This window comes from Mesoplodon densirostris, chromosome 8 (assembly GCF_025265405.1).
Source record: "Mesoplodon densirostris isolate mMesDen1 chromosome 8, mMesDen1 primary haplotype, whole genome shotgun sequence".
Lineage (NCBI taxonomy): Eukaryota > Metazoa > Chordata > Mammalia > Artiodactyla > Ziphiidae > Mesoplodon > Mesoplodon densirostris.
This window is the reverse complement of record NC_082668.1, coordinates 94,037,613-94,058,182: the sequence shown is the minus strand read 5'-3', so window position 1 is coordinate 94,058,182 and position 20,570 is coordinate 94,037,613. Positions and strand designations below refer to the sequence as shown.

At 40.8% G+C, this 20,570-nt stretch overlaps 1 protein-coding gene and 1 pseudogene across 2 annotated transcripts in view; one reads left to right on the top strand and one right to left on the bottom strand.

Moving 5' to 3' along the window:
- Window positions 1–3,040: 3,040 nt before the first annotated feature.
- Window positions 3,041–4,905, bottom strand: LOC132495161 (cationic amino acid transporter 3-like; annotated as a pseudogene).
- Window positions 4,906–19,192: 14,287 nt separating this feature from the next.
- Window positions 19,193–20,570, top strand: part of LNPK (lunapark, ER junction formation factor) — an 84,598-nt gene continuing 83,220 nt past the window's right edge. For both annotated transcript variants that reach the window (XM_060107045.1, XM_060107046.1), the window contains exon 1: window positions 19,193–19,316. The gene's annotated coding sequence lies outside the window, so the exon portion shown is untranslated. The remainder of the gene's footprint in view (window positions 19,317–20,570) is intronic.

Genomic DNA, 20,570 nt, shown 5'->3' with positions numbered 1-20,570 from the left:
TGAAGCCCACGTGCCTAGAGCCTGTGCTCTGCAACAAGAGAAGCCACCGCAATGACAAGCCCGCGCACCACAATGAAGAGTAGCCCCTGCTCACCGCAACTACAGAAAGACCACGTGCAGCAACGAAGACCCAATGCAGCCAAAAATAAAAAAAATTAAAATAAAAAAAAAGTTTAATGAAAAGTAATCCAAATGTTTAATGAGATAAAATAGTGATATAGAGATAAAATATTGATATATTAAAAATGGATAGGGCCTCCCTGGTGGCGCAAGTGGTTGAGAGTCCGCCTGCCGATGCGGGGGATACGGGTTCGTGCCCCGGTCTGGGAGGATCCCATATGCCGCGGAGCGGCTGGGCCCGTGAGCCGTGGCCGCTGAGCCTGCGCGTCCGGAGCCTGCGCGTCCGGAGCCTGTGCTCCGCGGCGGGGGAGGCCACAACAGTGAGAGGCCCGCATACCGCAAAAAAAAAAAAAAAAAAAAAAAAATGGATAGAAGATAAATTGTGTAAACTTGAAAAAACAAGGCTGAAGGGCACCTTGGTAACTGTCTTTGCCTATTGGAAAGGTGATTATAAAGAGGTTGCTGACCAACTGTTTTCCATGTCTGCAGAGGAAAAACTAGCAGGAAAGAGCTTAAGCTAACCTGACAGTAATAGTGATTAAACATTAGAAAAGGCTCCAGAGTAATACTGTAGAATCTCTGTCCCTGGTGAATTTTAAGGACAAACCATCTGTCTTAGACATTTCAGGCAGAGCCTTGCAGGAAGAGAGAGGTCTGGATTAAATGACTCCGCAAGCTGGCTCCTTTTCAATTCCAGGAGTCTGTGCCACTATACAGGTTATCAGGGGATCTGGCAGTGACATCTTTCACTCCAGTGACCAGCCGGATTGATTAATTGGCATCTCTTATCTGTAACTTGAGAGAGCTATTTCTCTGGATGAGGATGATTGGGTGGGTGGAAAGTAGGGAGTAAGAAGACTGATTTCACCCCCCTCAAAAAAGATATTAAAAATACTAAGTATTTCCATACTATCAATACAAACTAACTAGAAAAGTTCTGAGATTTTTGATACATTTCAAGTGCTAGATTTTATTTAGTAAGACTAACTTCTATAACAATGATTAAAAGATAATGGTAGGACTTCCCTGGTGGCACAGTGGTTGAGAGTCCGCCTGTCGGTGCAGGGGACACGGGTTCGTGCCCCGGTCCGGAAAGATCCCACATGCCACGGAGCGGCTGGGCCCATGAGCCATGGCCGCTGAGCCTGCGTGTCCAGAGCCTGTGCTCCACAACGGGAGAGGCCACGGCAGTGAGAAGCCCGAATACCACACACACACACAAAAAAAGATAATGATATACTACTATATATAAAATAGATAACTAATAAAGACCTACTGTATAGCACAGGGAACTCTACTCAATACTCTGTAATGACCTATATGGAAAAAGAATCTAAAAAAAGAGTGGATATATGTATATGCATATAACTGATTCACTTTGCTATACAGCAGAAACTAACACAACATTGTAAATCAACTATACTCCGATAAAAATTTTAAAAAATTAAAAAAAGAAAGAGAATGGTTTAATGCCAACAGTGAAATGACATAGAACAGAGGGAAACATTACTATTGACATTCATTTATAATGTTTATTTACATTGGTGTTACAACTCTAGCTACAATGTAAGAATGTTATTTATGGATACTGCATTAAAATTTATACTATACTTATGTTACTCATCAATAATCATGTTAGAAGGTCCCTAAAGACAAGCTTTCATTAGAAGAGGGATTTTCTAAGTCTTAGAAGTTTACTTTTTATTACTGAATAATATCACAGCTATTGTTTTGAAGGAAAACATTTTTTATTGGTTTTTGGTGGGGTTTTTTTTGCATTTTGGCATGGAATTGTGAAAAGCAATTCAAATTGAGCATTTATATACTGTGGGGATTTCTAACTTTACTAATAGATAATCTCAGTGAAATTTCACATCTTTGTTACAATCCAAAGATAAACTTTTGAATTCTTCCAGAAAAGGTGGAAAAACTCTGCTTTTATATTCTAAAGTGTTGTAATGTTTTTATTTATTTATCTATCTATCTATCTATCTATTTATTTTAATGGTAGCTGTTATAAAGCTACAACTCAGTAGGAGGGTTTTTTTTTTCATTGAAAGGAAAATAATCTAGTCAAATTTGGAAGGAAATATTGACTACTCTTTACATAATGAGCCTTGAAAGTAAATGTTGCTCTTAAACACATGAAGTGATGATCCACCTTCCTCATAATTAGAAAAAATACAAAACTATGATGAGGTACCATTTTAAAAAATTGAAGTATAATTTATTTACAATGTTGTGAGATACCATTTTTTAAAACTATCATACTGTCAAAAAAATTTTTTTTTTTTTTCCGGTACGCAGGCCTCTCACTGCTGTGGCCTCTTCCGCTGTGGAGCACAGGCTCCGGACGCGCAGGCTCAGTGGCCATGGCTCATGGGCCCAGCCGCTCCACGGCATGTGGGATCTTCCCGGACCGGGGCACAAACCCGTGTCCCCTGCATTGGCAGGCAGACTCTCAACCACTGCGCCACCAGGGAAACCCCACTGTCAAAAAAATTTTTAAATGTGATCATACACTGTGCTGTCCAGGGTGGGGAAAAAGGCATTTCTGGTGGGAATGTAACTTAGTACAACTTCTGTGGAGGATAATTTGGCAATATCTATTGAAACTATAGTTGTATAGATCCTTTAGCCCAGCAATTCTACTTCTAGAAATTCTTTTTTTTTATTTCTAGCTTCTCTTAATAATAATTTTTTAAAGGCCAGTAAGCAGCTACAGATACAATTAAAAAGTAGACAAGTGAAAAAAAAAAAGATAAGAAGCAGCAAAGACACATTCTTCGCTCCACGATAACTACAGAGCTCTATCTGTGTTCCCCCACCAACATTCCATGGGAAGCCTAGCTCTCCGTGTGGTCAGGAGTACTCTCCATTATTGTGTGGGGAGACCAGAGAGCACTCAGGTGTGATTATGTCAGATCAAATGTGTACAGGCACTGCTGAAATCCAGGTCTACAGTTTTGGCCCTAGACTTGAATGGGGGTTGGTCACTCTTAACCTCTTCCAGGTTGTGCTGCATCCCATAGCCAAAGTAGATAGCAAACCCAATCAGCATCCAGACCCCAAATCAGGCCCAGGTGCCAGCTGTCATCTGCATCATAAGGTAAATATTCACAAAGATGCTCATTAGTGGGAGGAGAGGCAAAGCAGGTACCTTCAAGTGAAGTGGAGTGGAGCTCGGCGGCTGTCTCCAGATGACTCCAGTGACCCCAGTAGTGAGCATCAGGAGCAGCACAAGCACTGCAATCCACACTGGGTCTCCAGGAAGCAGTGGGGTGGACCACTGGGCCAGCATCAGGCAAAGGACACTCAGCAGTAGAGCAAGCAGTGAGGAGCAAACATAGACAACTTGGCCAGAGAGTGGAGTGGGGATGGAGCTGAGTGGACAAAATAGTCCCTGTAGGGTCAGCTTCTCTGCTTCATGGATCTTCTCCTCCTGCAACTCCACTTCACCTTCCTCGTTCCTCATCTCCTGGTCAGGCTGATACCTGAGGATGAGAACACATATGGCCACCAGGGAGTAAGCAAGCAGGGTCCCAAGTGACATGAGGTCCACCAGATCAGTAAGTTCAAAGAGGAATGCCATGAAGCCTGCGATAGTGCCAGAGACCACAGTGGCCACAATGAGGGTGTGTGTGCCGGTGTGGTTCCCGGCAAGGACACGAAATAGGAGGCCATCCTCTGCCATTGCGTAGATCACCCGAGGCATGGAGGACATAGAGCCCAGAGGCTGGTAGAAAGAGCACAGAGGGATCCGATGGCTACAACATAGCGGGCAGGGGCCCATCCAGTATAGAGAAAGGCCTCAGGCAAGGGGCTCTCAGGTTGAAGCTGATAGTAAGGCATTATGAGCGTGAGTGCTGAAGAGACACCAAAATAGGCCAAAAAGCAGATGAAGAGTGAAATCACAATGCCTGTGGGGATGGAACGCTGGGGATCCTGGGCCTCTTCCCCAGTGGTAGCAAAACAGTCAAGACCAACAAATGCATAGAAACAGGTCGCTGCTCCAAGGAGAATCCCCTCGAAGCCGAAAGGCACAAACCCTCCAGAGCCCAGAGGGCCCAAGCTACAGGTGTCATTGAGTCCAGCCATGGCCAGTTTGTAGTCCTCTTCTGTGAGCTTCCAGTTGTGCAGATCTCCTGTAATGAAGCCAGAGATGATGACAAAACCGAGAACCAAAAGATTCCCCACTGTCAACACTTCGGTAACCCGGGCCGACTCACTAGCACCCAGAGCCAGCAATCCAGTGAGCAAAAACACAAGGCCCATCGCAAAAAAGTCTGGATATTCTGCGAGGACATGGGGAATGTGCAGTGAGATGCTCCCCTGAAGGGTCTGAGAGATGTGGTTCCCAATCAGGTTGTCAAAAGCTGAGCTCCAGGCCCAGGCCACACTGGCTGTACCGATGACATAGGAGAGGATGAGGTTCCAGTCCAGAGTTCACCCACAGTGACATGGCTGTAGAGATATGTAGAACCAGAATGGGGAACCCGAGCATCAAACTCCGCATAGCACAGCCCAGCCAACATAGAACATAGGGCAGCCACTAGAAAGCAGATCACAATGGATGGTCCTGCTTTATCTTTGGCCACCTCGTCAGCCAGGACATACATGCCTGCACCCAATGTGCTGCCCTGCACCCAATGTGCTGTCCACATCTAGGGCCACTAAATCCAGAGCAGTCAGGCATCTGGCAAGGCGAGTCTCAGCCCTGCCTGTCTCCAGTATATGTCTGCGTGCCAGCTTTTGACCAAATCTGCAAAGCACCTGCCACAGCATTCTAGCTGGAATTGAAGAGGATGCCAGGAAGGATCAGGGAGCTGTTGCAAGCCCAGGGCGCAGAACGTCTCGGATAGGGTTCGGTGAAGCTGAGTTCACCTGAGTTGGGTTGTGGCTGCCAAGTTCGGTTGCTCAGGCTTCAAAGCTGCTGCTTCTAGAAATTCTTTCTTACAGATGTATATTGATATAGAAAGAAACGGCACGTGTAAAAGGTTACGGGCTTTTTTGCATTGCTGGTAATTGTTAAAAGATCAGAAGCAACCTAAATAATGATGATGAAGAATGCTACATCCTTTCAGTTGAATATAACACAGCCATTAAAAAGACTGTCATTCTTAAGATACATGCATAATAGCGTATAGAATGAAATAATCTTTGTGCAAAAAAAGAAAAAAAAAAGAGAGAGAGAGCAAGCAGAATATATCCTTATATTCACAAAAGACATCTGAGAAGCTAACCAAGAACTGGCAACAGTGGTTGCCTCTAAGGAGAGGAACTATGAGTCCTGAGAACAGGGTGGGAGAGAGACAATTTTCACTGTATGCCCTTTTGCAACTTTTGAATTTTGTATCATATGCATGTTACCTATTCAAAAAATAAACAAAATAATTAAAAAAGAGAAATATGTGACTAGTATAATTATTCATTTGTTCTGAGTTTGAGGATTTATTTACATTTAACACAAAATTATCTTTAATTTTGGAGTATAGAATTAAGGCAATTTCAAAAATTTTTAGACTCTCCTTTTTTTTTTTTTTAAATGGCTTTCCAATCTGGCTTCAACCTTTTTTTTTTTTTTTTAATTTACTTATTTATGTTTGCTGTGTTGGGTCTTCGTTTCTGTGCGAGGGCTTTCTCTAGTTGTGGCAAGCGGGGGCCACTCTTCATCGCGGTGCACGGGACTCTCACTGTTGCGGCCTCTCTAGTTGCGGAGCACAGGCTCCAGACGCACAGGCTCAGTAGTTGTGGCTCACGGGCCTAGGTGCTCCGCGGCATGTGGGATCCTCCCAGACCAGGGCTCGAACACGTGTCCCCTGCATTGGCAGGCGGACTCTCAACCACTGCGCCACCAGGGAAGCCCTTAGACTCTCCTTATACTTTCTATGTGGGCTATAATTATGGGTTATAATTAATATTTATAATATTGAAACACACCTCAAAACAATTTTAAAATATCACCCTATGTAAAGACCCCAAATTATTCTTTTCTCCTTCACCTTTAAAGTGTGAGGTCCTTGGGGCTTCCCTGGTGGCGCAGTGGTTGAGAGTCCGTCTGCTGATGCAGGGGACATGGGTTCGTGCCCCGGTCCGGGAGGATCCCACATGCCACGAAGCAGCTGGGCCTGTGAGGCATGGCCGTTGAGCCTGCGCATATGGAGCCTGTGCTCCGCAACGGGAGAGGCCACAACAGTGAGAGGCCCGCATATCGCAAAAAAAAAAAAAAAAAAAAAAAAAAAATGAGGTCCTTGAAGCCAGGGATTCTGTACTCTTTCACCTAGAAAGATAGAACGGGAAAAAAATACACTTAAAAATTATTATTTTAATTATAAAAGTAATATGTGCCATGCATATTTCAAATTTGGTGGTTATGTTAGAATTGACCTTAAGCAAGTACCAATTTATACTTTCACCAACAGTGTATGAGAGTACACATTACAGAGCGTATCTCAAGTAGACTATCTGAAGTGTTTTACTCCATCACCTCAGAGAAATAGTCATAAATAAATTTGGCTAAATAATTTAGATGGAAAATAAGAACAACTTACTGTATATAGGTAGAATTCCTAAAGGAAGCATAAGATCTCTGAAGGACTCTGAAATGAGTCATTTTGCAAAAGGTTGAGAGTGAAATTTAAATAGCTTCAGTGTAGGAAAAAATGGAGTAGATCATTCTAGAGTGAGGTTATCTGTAATAGAAATTGACTTCCAAAACAGTAACCTACTTTTCAGTAGAGCAAACAATATTTCTAAGGTAAAACAAAGATAATTTGCTCATAATCATCTATTGTGGAGGGTTAAGGTTTGATGCTAGAAAAATTAATACTGGAGGTATTGAAATATGGCATCTGTAAAAACAACTGACTATAAAGAGAATAATTTAAATGCTATGCATAGTTATAAAAAATAATCTTCCAAATTCTTCCATCAAGTTTTGATCACCAGTTCCAACGTGAGTCATATTGGAGCCTAAGGCAAAGGAAAAATCAGTAGTAGTGATCCCATCGTTAAAAATTTTTTTGATATTTTGTTCATTATGGATTTTTTTGCACTGATTTTTTCAAAATATTGAATTTATATTGATTACTGAGTTTTTTGACATCTCCCTGTAGTTTGGACCTAAGGCAAATGTCTCACTCACTTCATCCTAGTTCCAGTTCTTTTGAACACCCAAATAATAAAATAATGCTAAAAGAAGAGAAACAAATGTAATTTAAATTTAAATTAAATAATTTAAAGCCTCTCTTAAGAGGCTTTTAATAATTTAAAGCCTCTCTTAAGCACCATTTTCTCAATGTTTCCAATATTCTATGGAGAGATATTAAAATGAGAAAAGATAGAATTGATGAAATTGCTAAATTTAAAAAAATTCTTACAAGTCAGCAATGTATATATATTTTATCTGTATTTCATATATGAAGAAATTGAGGCTCAAAGAAGTTAGTACTTTGGTTATGACACACAAAGAACATGAAGCCCAGCCAAGATTGAAACCCTCTATCTGTCTTTTATCAGAGCCCAAATTCTTTCCAATACACTGGGTTCTTTCTCAGGGAATTACTGACATTTGAATTAAGCCATGAAAGAAGAGTAGGGATTTGCTAGGAGTAGAAGAAGAGATAAGACATTTCGGGCAGTTGGGGAAATTGTGGATAAAGCCTGGAAGTAATGTCCAGAGGCAGATTTACCAAGAAGCTAAGGAGGTTGATGTGTCATGACTCCTTGGAAGAAAATGTTAATAAAGCTTCTTGATAGGGACTCTAATAACGTGCTCCCCAAATTATTTATTTTTGCAAAATTTGCCCAAGTAAGATATTTTAACTCCAACCAGTGAAGACTTCTGTGTCTTTCCTTTCTGGCTTTCCCTTCACGCTTCCCCTTGTGTTAGGTGGCTTTGCAATTGCTTAGGCAGTTTTGGGATCCAGCTTAGAGGTAGCTGATTTGGAGATATGCTATTTTAGGGTTAGTGGGATATATTTACGTGGTTCACAGCCACTCCTATGGTTATTGCTAAGCACTCAGGGTAAGAATAACCTCTCAGCATACTTCAATTGCCTGTTCTGCCTGCTCACTTGGCATGGTGGTATGAAGGTGCAAGGCCAGAGGCTACCACAAGATGAGTGGTACCTGGATGGTGGGAATAGGTTGTTAGTGGAGGAGAAACAAGGTTTGCAACATATGGAGCTAGAAGATAGTCTGTGGAAAATTCAATCATCAGATGAGTAAAATTATAAGTGGAAAACTGAGTTCTCATGAAGAGAGTATCCTTTTGGAAGCAAAAAATTTAAACTGAAGATTCACAAAAGCTTCAAAATATCAAAAACTTTATTAGCTTGGAATGTATACTAAAGCTGCCAAAATCATGAAGAAAAGAAAGCATTCATTAGAGCCAAGAAAATTTAGATGATTAAAATGACAACAGAAGAGATAAAGATTATGAGAATCAGGGCACTCCCAAAGAGCAAATGAAAAAGCAGGAGAAATAGAAAATAGTCAAGCAAAATACAATCTGTATAGTCAACAAAGGTTGGCAGCAGCTTCATGTTGATGACTTCATTGACCTTAATAAGGACTGTGGTCTTTTATTATGGCTCTATTGCAAAAAGTAATAATGTCATTCAGTACTTTAATTAAAGAAAATTTTTTCCTTCAAAATTGTGATTCCAATAGTATTTATATAGAATCAAACAGAACATAAAATGGGCAAGAGAGATGTTTCTCAAAAAGATATCTTGAAAAAAAACGTTTTAAATAGTCATACTCGTATGAGATTCTAGCTGGTTTATGCCAAGGCAAAAAAAGATCATAAACATTGTTTTGTTTGTAAATTATGTTCAACAAGACAGACATTACTTACACGGGATGGGTTTTCAGACTAAACGAATATATCGAAAGCCCTCGAAAGCTGTGACTATTCTATGGAGCACAAGACAACTATCTTTTCTTAGATTACCCATAAATCAAAAAACAGCTGAGTAAGAACATTCCATATTATTTTGAAGAGCTGAAAAGAGTAGTTGAGGTTATTGCATTTTTAAGGGAACTTTCAGAGGTCATGATGAAACAATAATCATGATTCAATTAACAGAAATTTAATGGGAATCCTAGAAATAATTGTTAAATTTAATTAATTTTTGCATGAGAACTTGGAAAAATGCCCAAAATAGGGAAAAAAAGTAACAGTTTATGAAGAATGAATAGAAGTAATGGGAAAATATTTATATAATGGAAGGGTTAACAGATAAATAAACCAGAAACCAAATACTACTCCATTAGTTGGCCATTATTGTGCTCTACTGCTGTTATCGAAAACTCTATGTATAGTTTTAAATTTTTTCACCGACTGAAAACCAGCTTGTGGCTTTATCCAGCAGTGTAAAATAACTTTTGGAAATAGTAACCTGTGGTAGAAAACATTCATGGAGTGTTGTCCAACAAAGGTGAGGAAAAGGGCTCCCAGCAACCTTTAAAGAATGTTAATAAGTGTGCAGGATATACACCACATGCAGCTCATTCCTTTAATCTGGTAAGAGAAAAAGCTGCTTCACAGTTGTTAACCACCTCAGCATTTTACAACAGTTATTTTCATTGCAGGTTCCTTTCACAAATGGAGTATTTTACATAAACATATCAACATGGATTAAAAAAAAAGTCTAAGAGTGATATAATGGGTTATCCATTACAAAGCTGTTCAAGCTTTACAACATGGGTCAAGGATATTTTACAGATGCTGAAATATATTTTCAAAGATTTGGAAGAAAAACCCCAACACACAAGAAAACCCAAAAAGCTTATTCAAAAAATTGACAACCAGCACATACATCATTATAACTGTAATACAGAAAGACACTTTGAAATGCTTCTATATTTAAGAAATTGCAATCACCTTATTTGAATTACATAAAGCGGACCATCTTTCTTCATCTTTAAATCTATAAAGAACTGAGAAAAAATTCAGATAAAAAAATTAATGGAATATGAAACAAAAGTGGAAAAGATAAGCAATTAAATTAATAGAAATTGTTCTGACATCAAAAAGTATTTGCAACAAAAAAGGTATCAAATCATCACCAAAAGCAGGAATTCACTAAAGGAGGAGATACATTTCAAATAGAAGTGATGAATAGGCTCTTGGATTGTTTGATAATGCAATTAATGAGAGGAAGGAATCATATGAACACACTAGAAAATGATTTAAAACTTTTTGATTAGACACAAAATGATTACTTTGAAAAAAATAATATAAAACTCATAATGTGCTATTACAACAAGGACATCAAGAATGAGTAATAACTGCTATTGATTCAAAGAATATTTTCAATTAATTACTGCACAAAGAAACATGAAAACCCTGACATCTTACAACGCCTATATGAAAAAACTAACAACCTGATAGCACTTTTCCCACACTTGACAGCCATTCTTAAAATTCACATATTGGGCTTCCCTGGTGGTGCAGCGGTTAAGAATCCGCCTGCCAATGAGGGGCCCTGGGTTCAAGCCCTGGTCCGGGATGATCCCACATGCCGCAGAGCAACTAAGCCCATGAGCCACAACTACTGAGCCCTCATGTCACAACTACTGAAGCCCACGTGCCTAGAGCCCGTGCTCTGCAACAAGAGAAGCCACTGCAATAAGAAGCACGCATACTGCAATGAGGAGTAGCCCCTGCTCGCCGCAACTAGAGAAAGCCTGTGTGCAGCAACGAAGACCCAACACAGCCAAAAATAAATAAATAAATAAATAAATAAATTTTAAAACATAGTACCAAAACCATGAAATACTTAGATATAAATCTAACAAAAATATGCAGGACCTATATGCTGAAAACTATAAAATAATGATGAAAGAAATCAAAGAAGATCTAAATAGATGGAGAAATACTCTGTCCTTGGATTGGAAGACTCAATATTGTTAATATGCCAATTTTCCTCAAAATAATATATATATTCAATGCAATCCCAATAAAAATTACAGCAAAATTTTTTCTAGAAATTGATACATTTACTTAAAACTTCATATAGAACTAGGATAGCCAAAACAATTTTTAAAAAGAGCAAAGTTGGAGGACTCACACCACCTCATTTACTTACTGTAAAGGTAGAGTAGTCAAGATGGTGTGGTAAACAGCAAAAATATAGAAAGAAGAGGGAGCCCAGAAATAGACACACAAATATATAGTGAACTGATTCTTGACAGAAGTGCAAAGGCAATTCAATGGAAAAAAGATAATCTTTTTAACAGTTGGTGCTGAAACTGTTTGACATCTATATGCAAAGAAAATTTTAAAAATGAACTTCAACTCATATCTCACACCTTATATAAAAAATTAACTCACAATGGATCATAGACCTAAAAGCAAAACCTTAAAGCATAAAACTTGTTGATGAAAACTTAAGAGAAAATTTTTGTGATCTTGGGTTAGATAAAGATTTCTTAGATATGATACTAAAGGCACAACCCATAAAAGAAAAAAAATGATAAATTCCCTTCATTAAAATTAAGAACTCATGCCTTTTGCAAGACACTTAAGAGAATGAATAGACAGGCCACAGACTGGGAGAAATATTTGAAAGTCACATATCTGAAAATTAATACCCAGAATTTATAAAGAATGCTCAAAACTCATTAATAAAAAGACGTCATTTAAAGATGTGCAAATTTTTTGAACAGATAATTTCCTGAGTATGACCTATTTGGTGAATGAAGAGAAAACTGTACACCTGCTGTGTCCACAAAGGTAGCACATGGAGATGGTGTGGGCCCTGAATACACTGCACAGGAAGTTGGCCTTTATCTTGGAGAGAAATATTGGGTCTGATTTCAGTATTGCCATAGCATTGGGACTTTCCTAGAACATATGTATATATAAAGAAAACTACTGCTTTTGAATATATAGTCTAAAGTGAAGTTCCTTTTACATTGTAGCTAAAAAATATTCTTAAGCTTTTAAGTTGTTCACAATTCAGCTGCATACAGAGTTGTACGGAATCTTATTTATATATACATATGTTATAGATGGAATAATTTGGCTTGAACAAGAAGTTTGGTTTAGTGTCTACTGTTTGGGAAAATTAGCTCTTAAACTTTATAAGAAATGAATTGTACAGTTAGGATTTCCAGTTGTCTAATTTCAGAGGTCAAGCAAATCAATCCTACGTTTTTTCTCATGTATTGGTTCATGCCTCACAGTGGCAAGTCTTTTCTTCCATCTTTATCTTCAGTTTTTTCTCCTTCCTCATTTCTTAGACCTTTGTCTTTCATTTCTCACATCTCTTTTTCATTCTTCCTTCAAGCTTTTTCAATCTTTTTTCAAATCCCTGGCATTTCCCAATTCTCTGTTTTTATGACATCTTTTTTTTTATACCCAGTCTCCCATTGGTGATCACTTGTAAATCATCATGACTTAATATTTTTCCTGTTAGCTACTGTCTACACATGTTTTACTAAGCTCCTCAGGCCAGAAAATTTGTCTTCCATATTTTATGCTTTGTAAAATCCCATGTACTCTTATGACTCCTATTAACAATAAATCTCAGTATGAATTAGCTAAAGCTACATCTTCCTTGTTTTATGTGTAAGCTTTACATGCATACAAGTGAAGACTCAAGTTTCACTAGCTCCCTGATTTGTCATGTGTATCATTATTTTTCAGGTAGCATTAGAATGCCATCTTTTAGAATTACTGGGCAGCAAGCCAATAATTTATTTTAGCTTAGTTTATATATATATTTTTCCAGAAAAAGCAAAGTTTTTTTTTTTTTTCATTTTAAGAAGGAAATGTTCCTTTCTTTTTCAGTAACTAGATTGAGCTCACATGGAACTACCTACATGCCAGGATACTTTGTGTTCTAATTTTAAATTATGCCTTTCAGACACAAATGGTCTCTGGAATTACGCATTATTTATGATAATAGATGAATCTTTAATGTTAGACTTGATAAATGTCAATCTTTATTTTCAGTTATTTCACAGCAATCTAGCCTTTCTTTCTTTCTTCACTTTTTTATTGGAACATGGGAACTACATTTAGCATGCATTTGCTTCCAGAGCGTGGGCTGGACGAATCTAAATGTGAAGTGAGCAAACAGGTTGAGGAGCCACAGTATTCCTTCTGCTGCACTGCAAGCTCTTGGCTCTTGTTGCTGTGCTTTCCCCGCCATGTCGTCCCTCTCCTCCCAAGTACTATCAATCTACCAAACCCAGCTTCAGAGGCAGCTGAGAGTAGCTTCAAGTGCCACCTTCAGTAGATATACGTGCATTTCTAGTCTGGATTCTAAAAGGTGAAGTGATCTCAGCTATAGGACTTAAGTAGTGTGACCTCCCTGGTATCATCCTACTTCGAGTAAAAGCTTACTTGATGAGCCAAAAAGATTTTTGCTTAATAAGAAAGGTGTGTATTAATTTTCTTTTGCTGCCATAACACATTACTGAAACACTCGCATCTTAAAACAACACTCATTTATTATCTCGCAGTTCTGTAGATCAGAAATCCAGGCATGTTGTGGCTCATCTTGAGTAACAGCATGTGGTTAGCCTGGTGCGGGGCCCAGGCATGGCAGTATCTGCCTCCTGCGTCCCCCAAGGATGCACAAGCACAGACTGGGGCTAGAAAGGTCACTCTAGAGGCTGGTTCTGGAGCGGAGCGTGGTCCCCTCCTGGTCCACATGTGCGTCCTCCAACCTGAACATGCCCTTCAAGGCCCAGTCCCTGGAGCTCGGGGTTGCCTCTTTTACATCCGTAAAAGGCCTTCACAGCAGGACTATTGTTTTACTGGCTAACCAGGGGATGGGAATCTTGGAGGGCCATCTTTAGAATTCTACCTATTATAACGTATGAGACTCACATGATGAAAATGAAAAATTTCTTTGGAAAACACATGAGGACACTTGAACAAATGTAGAGTTATACCACATTCCAGAAAGGGAAGGCTCATGTGGAAGGATATTATTCTCCCTGAAATTAATACATACAGTTAAAGAAATTTTAATAAAAATCTATAGCCACATCCACATGGATGAATCTTAAAGATATAACTTTGATTAAAAACATTCAAGGGCCTCCCTGGTGGCGCAAGTGGTTGAGAGTCCGCCTGCCGATGCAGGGGATACGGGTTCGTGCCCCGGTCTGGGAGGATCCCATGTGCCGTGGAGCGGCTGGGCCCGTGAGCCATGGCCGCTGAGCCTGCGCGGCTCCGGACGCCTGGTGCACCGCAACGGGGGAGGCCACGACAGTGAGAGGCCCGCATACCGCAAAAAAAAAAAAAAAACATTCAAGACGTGAAAAAAAACTTACTCTATGATTCTATTTACATAGAGTTGAAAGACAGGCATAAGCTATATTGTTTGAGTAATTAGTCAATAAAGCTATAAAGAAGAACAAGAAAGTGAATATGTTAATAATCATAACAGTGGTTATTAACCCTAGGTACTTGGGGGTTATAAGGGAAGGGCACTTTGGGGCCTTTTGGGATGTTGATAATGTTCTACTTTCTGACCCAGTGGGGGTTACATGAGTGTTTGGGTTATAGTCTTTAAGCAGTACACATCTGTTTAATGAACTATTCTGTGTGTTTGCTGTATTTCCCATCACAAAAAATAATTCTAGAGTCTTCCCTGGCGGTCCAGTGGTTGAGGCTCCACACTTCCACTGCAGAGAGTGTGGAGTGTGGGTTCGATCCCTGGTAAGGGAACTAATATCCCGCATGCCGCGCGGCACAGCCAAAAAAAAAAAAAAAAATCGAATCTTCTCTTTTCCCCCCATACTTTCTGATTCTTCCTCTACATCTACAGTACCTCATAGAGAAATAGAGATGTTACAGTGACACTAAAAATTCAGTCTTTAAAAACAAAACGCTTACAAAGTAGGTTCTTGAGAATAAAAAAAACTTTGCTGAGAGTGAAACATAGCATTTGAACGTATTTCTCTCCCAACCCTGGCCAGATTAGCTAAAAGAAACCTCTGAACTGGGAGGGGTATATCGAGCATAACACCGTCCCCTGGGAGGGAAGGATGAGGTTTGATAGGAGTGGCAGAAAAAGAGAGCATCGGAATAGGCTGAGCACCATTTCAATGGACAGGGCGGGAGGCCTGGGCTAGGAGCCAGGAAAGCTGTCATCATACCAGCCTGCCAGGGCTGCCTGCTGCCTACATTTGCATCATACAACAAAGGACACCAGCTCTCCTCTGAAATGCCTGGTGGAGGGCCTAGGACACCTCTGCTATAGATGGTGAAATCTTGGACAACCTGGTACTGTACCATCTTCCTTTCTCCAGTCCTCCCATCCCTAGAGATTTTAGTCTGCAGGGCCCAAGAGTCTATATTTTAATAAGCACTTAGGATAACTCTCATGCAGGGGGCCTCTGGCACTGGAGTACCATTGCCCAGAGAAAATCACTGAGAGGAAGAATCACCGGTGGCACTTGTCAAAAATCCGAATTTTGAGGCTTCATACTAGACATGTATAATCAGAATCTATAGGGTAGAAGCCTGAGAACTTGTTTTCTTCATAATGAAGTCCCCAGGTAATTTGAAAGGAAGTTTGGGAAACAGCTCTAGAGACTTCTACTTTTTATTTTGTTTTTCCACAATATTTATAATATTTGCATTTTGAAAAAATAAGTACCTTGTGGAAAAGAACATATTACAAACTGTAAAATACTTTTTCTTTGGCCCAGACTTCTCCTCAGTGCTGCAGACCCATAGATCTGTTTACATGACATCTCTCCTTGAAGTCCCGAAAACATCTGAGACTCAACATGTTCGAATTGAAATCGTCATCTTCCCCCAAATCCGACTCTCCTTCAGTGTTCCCCACACCTCAGTGAGCATTGTTATCCACCCACTGGGCCTGCCAGAAATCCCGTCATTTCTGACTCCTTCCTCTCCCTCAATCCCCATTCATTCCACTCTGCCTTATCTAAATCCATTCCCAAGACCTCCTATTTCACTTCCTAAATCGTTCCATTTTTCGCACTCATCTCCATCTCCTTGTGTCCATCCCAGTCCACTTGAACTACTTACTACCAATGCTAACCATGACCCATAGATCCTAACTGGTCCAAGGCTGATCCTGTCCATGTTCCCACACTGCATCTGGAATGATCTTTTCAAAACACAGATCTGATTAGGTCATATCCCTTCCCCACTTTGCTCTGAAGAAAAAGATGAAGGTTCTCAGTATGGCCAACCAAGTTCTGCCTAATTTGGTCTCCCTGCAAACTATGCTCTAGCCACAATGGCCTCCTTTCAGTCCCTCAGGTTTGCACTGTTCACTCCTGACAAAATACACGATGTTCCGTTTCCTTTTCTCCTTTCTTCAGTCTCTCAGCCTTCAGATCTCTCTTCCAGGAGACCTCCTCGAGCATGCCTTACCTAACTTTTCTGACCAGATCAGTGAATGACCCTAATGTAAGCTCTCAGAGCACCTATCTCTTGCAACTTTCATTTATTTATCTAAATAAATGTGGCTCACTTATTTGTTGAATTAGACATTTTCGAATTCCTTTGCCTAGAATAGTTTGTTTCCTTGCTTATCTTCTCTCTTGTTTGATTTCACTTCCTTAGAACCTATTCCAGAACAATTTTTAGGATGAATATTCAGACTCAACTGAAGAACCACCTTCATTGGCTTTCCCACATCCCCTCTGGCTCTTGTTTCCTAGTCATTTCCCAATCTTTTGAAATTTGCCTCTACCACAACACTTATTTACCTTATATTGTATTTTTTTGTTGTTTTCTTGAAGGTTTCTCTCACTAGGATCAGTTGCTTTAGGACAGCTGTTTTACTTATCTCTGTATCCCTAGCACTTAACACAGGGTCTTGTCCTCAGTAAATATTTGGAATGACCATTGTAGCTTGTAGTACAGCCATATAGTGCATATGCTGATTTCTCTGCTTCTATCGTCTTCCCTCACTGTGCCTACAAACTCTTACCACTTGGTAGAGGCAGTGTTAGCATTACCTTCAACGATATATGTATAATTTTTCTACTTTTCAATTTCTTCATTTGAATACTGATACCTTAAAACGTTGCTGGGAGGATTAAAAAAGTTAATTATTTAATACTCTTCTCTCTCCCCTTGCCAGGCCAAATCTCTTCTCTTGTAGATCAATTACCTAGGGAATTTTGTCTCAGGATTAGGTTTTTGGAAACTCTTGCACCCAGTTAGCTCTTTTCTGCTTCCCTCTCCTGTTTTTGTCCCCTTTACAGTAGATCTTGATGGCTCAATTAAAACTAGAGAACAGGGACTTCCCTGGTGGCGCAGTGGATAAGACTCTGCACTCCCAATGCAGGGGGCCTGGGTTCGATCCCTGGTCAGGGAACTAGATCTCTCATGCACGCCGCAACTAAGGAGCCTGCATGCTGCAACTGAGGAGGCTGTGAGCCGCAACTAAGATCTGGTACAACCAAATAAATAAATATTTAAAAAAACCTAAAAATTAGAGAACAAATCATTAGCAAGAAGAAAACATTTCTTCCTTGTTCTCTTAGGAAGAGAGATTGTCCTGAGGTGAGGAGATTCATTTGCAAAACTGCACAGGCCTTTTTTGTTTTTAACATATACATGTATCTATTCTTTTTCAAATTCTTTTCCCATTTAGGTTGTTATATAATATTGAGCAGAGTTCCCTGTGCTATACAGTTGGTCCTTGTTGGTTATCCATTTTAAATATAGCAGTGTGTACATGTCAATCCCAAACTCTCTAGCTATCCCTCCTCCCCCCCACCCTTCCCCCTGTTAACCATTAGTTCAGCCTCTAAGTCTTGCACAGGCCTTTAAAAAAAAAAAAAACGTTGAAAAAGCAAAGGCTGAAAAAACAAAATGATTAAATTTCCATACCAGAATAGGTGAAATGTTTCTTTTCATTTTCTTTTAGATTTGTAAAGTGTCTGACCCAGAGTACGAGAAAAAACTTTGGTTCCCTTCCCTTCTTTTCAAGTTTACAAAGCTATAACTAAAGATTTTAGCAGTTAAGCAACTCTACAGTGAATTATCTGGTAGCTTCCAGTATAATAAATTATTCTTACCAACTAGATACTATGCTCACTTTCTTTTCTTACTTTACCTGTTTGGTTGTCAAAGTTTAAACGTAGCATATTAAAACGATTATACTCTTTAAAAACTATGGACACTTTTCATTATTTTAAAATGTGTATGTAACTAAATAAAATAGAAAAATCCCATGAAAAATGTTTCCACACAGGGGTAAAATGTGACAAAAGCTTTTGCTGAGGTTTCTCTACCCTTCTCCAACATTACCTTTTGTGGTTCAAGTACCATTTGTTATTTAGACTTGTCATTCCCAGTTGACTAGGAGATTTAACACTCTTTAGCCAATGTTTCAAATCTGAGGCAAATAAAACCTAGGTGGTTTATTCGTGGGCCTAGTACCAGGACCTGTGAAGGGAGTGTTCTTAAGGTAAGAGATAGAAAACTCAGCTTATGTTGTTATCCACAAGTTTGAAATCAACATCCTTGGTCATTCCACGTTTACCACACAATGGTAAGCGCCCAGATATCAAATGACCCTCTTTGGCGTCCAAGAGTCATAAAAGCCTCAAGCACTCCTGGAGTCTAGGCTGAATTTCTCCACTGGCTTGTTTGGGAACCCGTCTCTCCTAAGCGGTGTAGCATTAACTTGCTCTGCTGCCGGCTGGATGACAGCTGGTCGGGCACTCTTCAGGGCGGACTCCTTTCCAGGTGCATCCATCTCCACCCAAGCGCACTCTTCTCTCCCGCGGCGGTCTAGGACCATCAGGACCAATTTCGGGGTTTTCTTTCGCCTGTAAGACTTGGCAGAACGAGCTCTAAAAGAAAAGGAGGCAGAGGAGGAGTAAGAAGTAACTGTACTGGTAAGAGTCATAATACATGACAGTCCACCTGTGAGACGCGACGACGAGCACCCTATTTTGCCGCGGAAACCACAGGGAAAGCAGTCCGCGGGCCAACACCCGGCCTCGCCCCCCCACTGCCCGCCCCGGTCACGGTTACGTGACGGGGGAGCGCCGCGCGCCGGCTGCGGCGCCGATTGGCCGGCGGCGGGAGCGCGGGGTTTGATGGGAAGTTGGCGGAGCCCATCGCTCTGTCCGTGGCGGCTGCTGCCTGCTCTGGAGGCGGGCTGCGCTGTGGCGGCCGAAGCTGGCAGAGCTGGGCCCCGGCGCCGGGCTTTGCCCGCTTCTACTTGAAGGTAGAGGGGTCAAAATGAGGGCCGTTGGAAGGGTTCGGCAGAGGGGAGATGCGCTGAGCTTTCCTGGGAAATACGCTTCGGGTTCCCCCGCTTGCCTCTCCCGGTCGCCTACGCCCCATGCCGAGTGGCCTACGAGCTCTGCGGCGGCGGCTAGTCGAGCTCCTGCCCGGCTGCGTGCTGATCCTGTCTCGCCCTCTGATCCCCTTGGTTTCCCAGCACAGTGGCAGGGGTGGCTCTGGAGTGCTGGAGACCTCTTTCTGTTCCCCGAGGGGAGTTGGTTCCCCAGCGTTTTCTCGGAGATTCGGGGCGGGGAAGGGGGGCAGTGACTGGGTTGAGCTGAGCATCGTCTCTTTGGCCCACCTCCCTGTTCGGTCGATGGGTCAGAAAGTCCTGCACTAAGCCATCGCTTTGAGTGGGTTCTACCCTTGTCGTCTTTTGCTGAGTTGTGCGGAGGCGCCACGAGTTGGTGAGAGCGGGAGGGACCGAAAACTGTCAGTGTCACGCTGCTCGGCCCAGGCGTGTGGGCGTGGATTGTATGCTGCTCAGAGAAGCCTGTCTTCGACTGTAGTCCTTTTTTGAGCAATGGTGGGGTGGAGGGAAGGGCGAGATTGCGTGGGTGTCATAGGCATGGCAGAAGGAGAAGAGCAAATCTAAACTCCATCATAGTTTTAATTCTTGAATACAGTGTAAGGGGATTGAGAGAGAGTTGGGATTGGCGCACTCAGTTTTGCTGATGGTGCCCTCACTCTACTAAGTAAAATTCGTGACTCACTGAATTTTCCATGTTCCGCTTTTCCCAGTAGGCTTCTGGTTTGTGGTGCCTAGTGTCAACTTTCTTATCCTTTCTCAGTGGCCTGGGTGTCACCATTGACAAAATTGTCACCACACAAAATTCAACAGCAGTTTGTGTGGATGTGAGTAAACTTGGTTTTAGGCATATGTTCAAACTGGCAGGGAATGCTAATCTCTTGTCTTCAACAGCCCCCGTAGTTTCATTTTAGGAGGACTAAGTTGATTTTCAACACATTTTTTTAAACATTTAAAATTAGAATTTCAAGCTTCTCCGTCATCTACTGGCATCAACCCATTGCTGTTAAAAACCTTAGTGTTTACATATTATTAACTTGAAAGAATAAAAAAAGGAAGAAATGATATGGCTTACAACAAGTATGATTTATAGGAGAAATCTTTACAATCAAATAGTCATTTTTTGGTAGTATTTAGTTCAGAATGAGCATTGACTTACCATGAAGA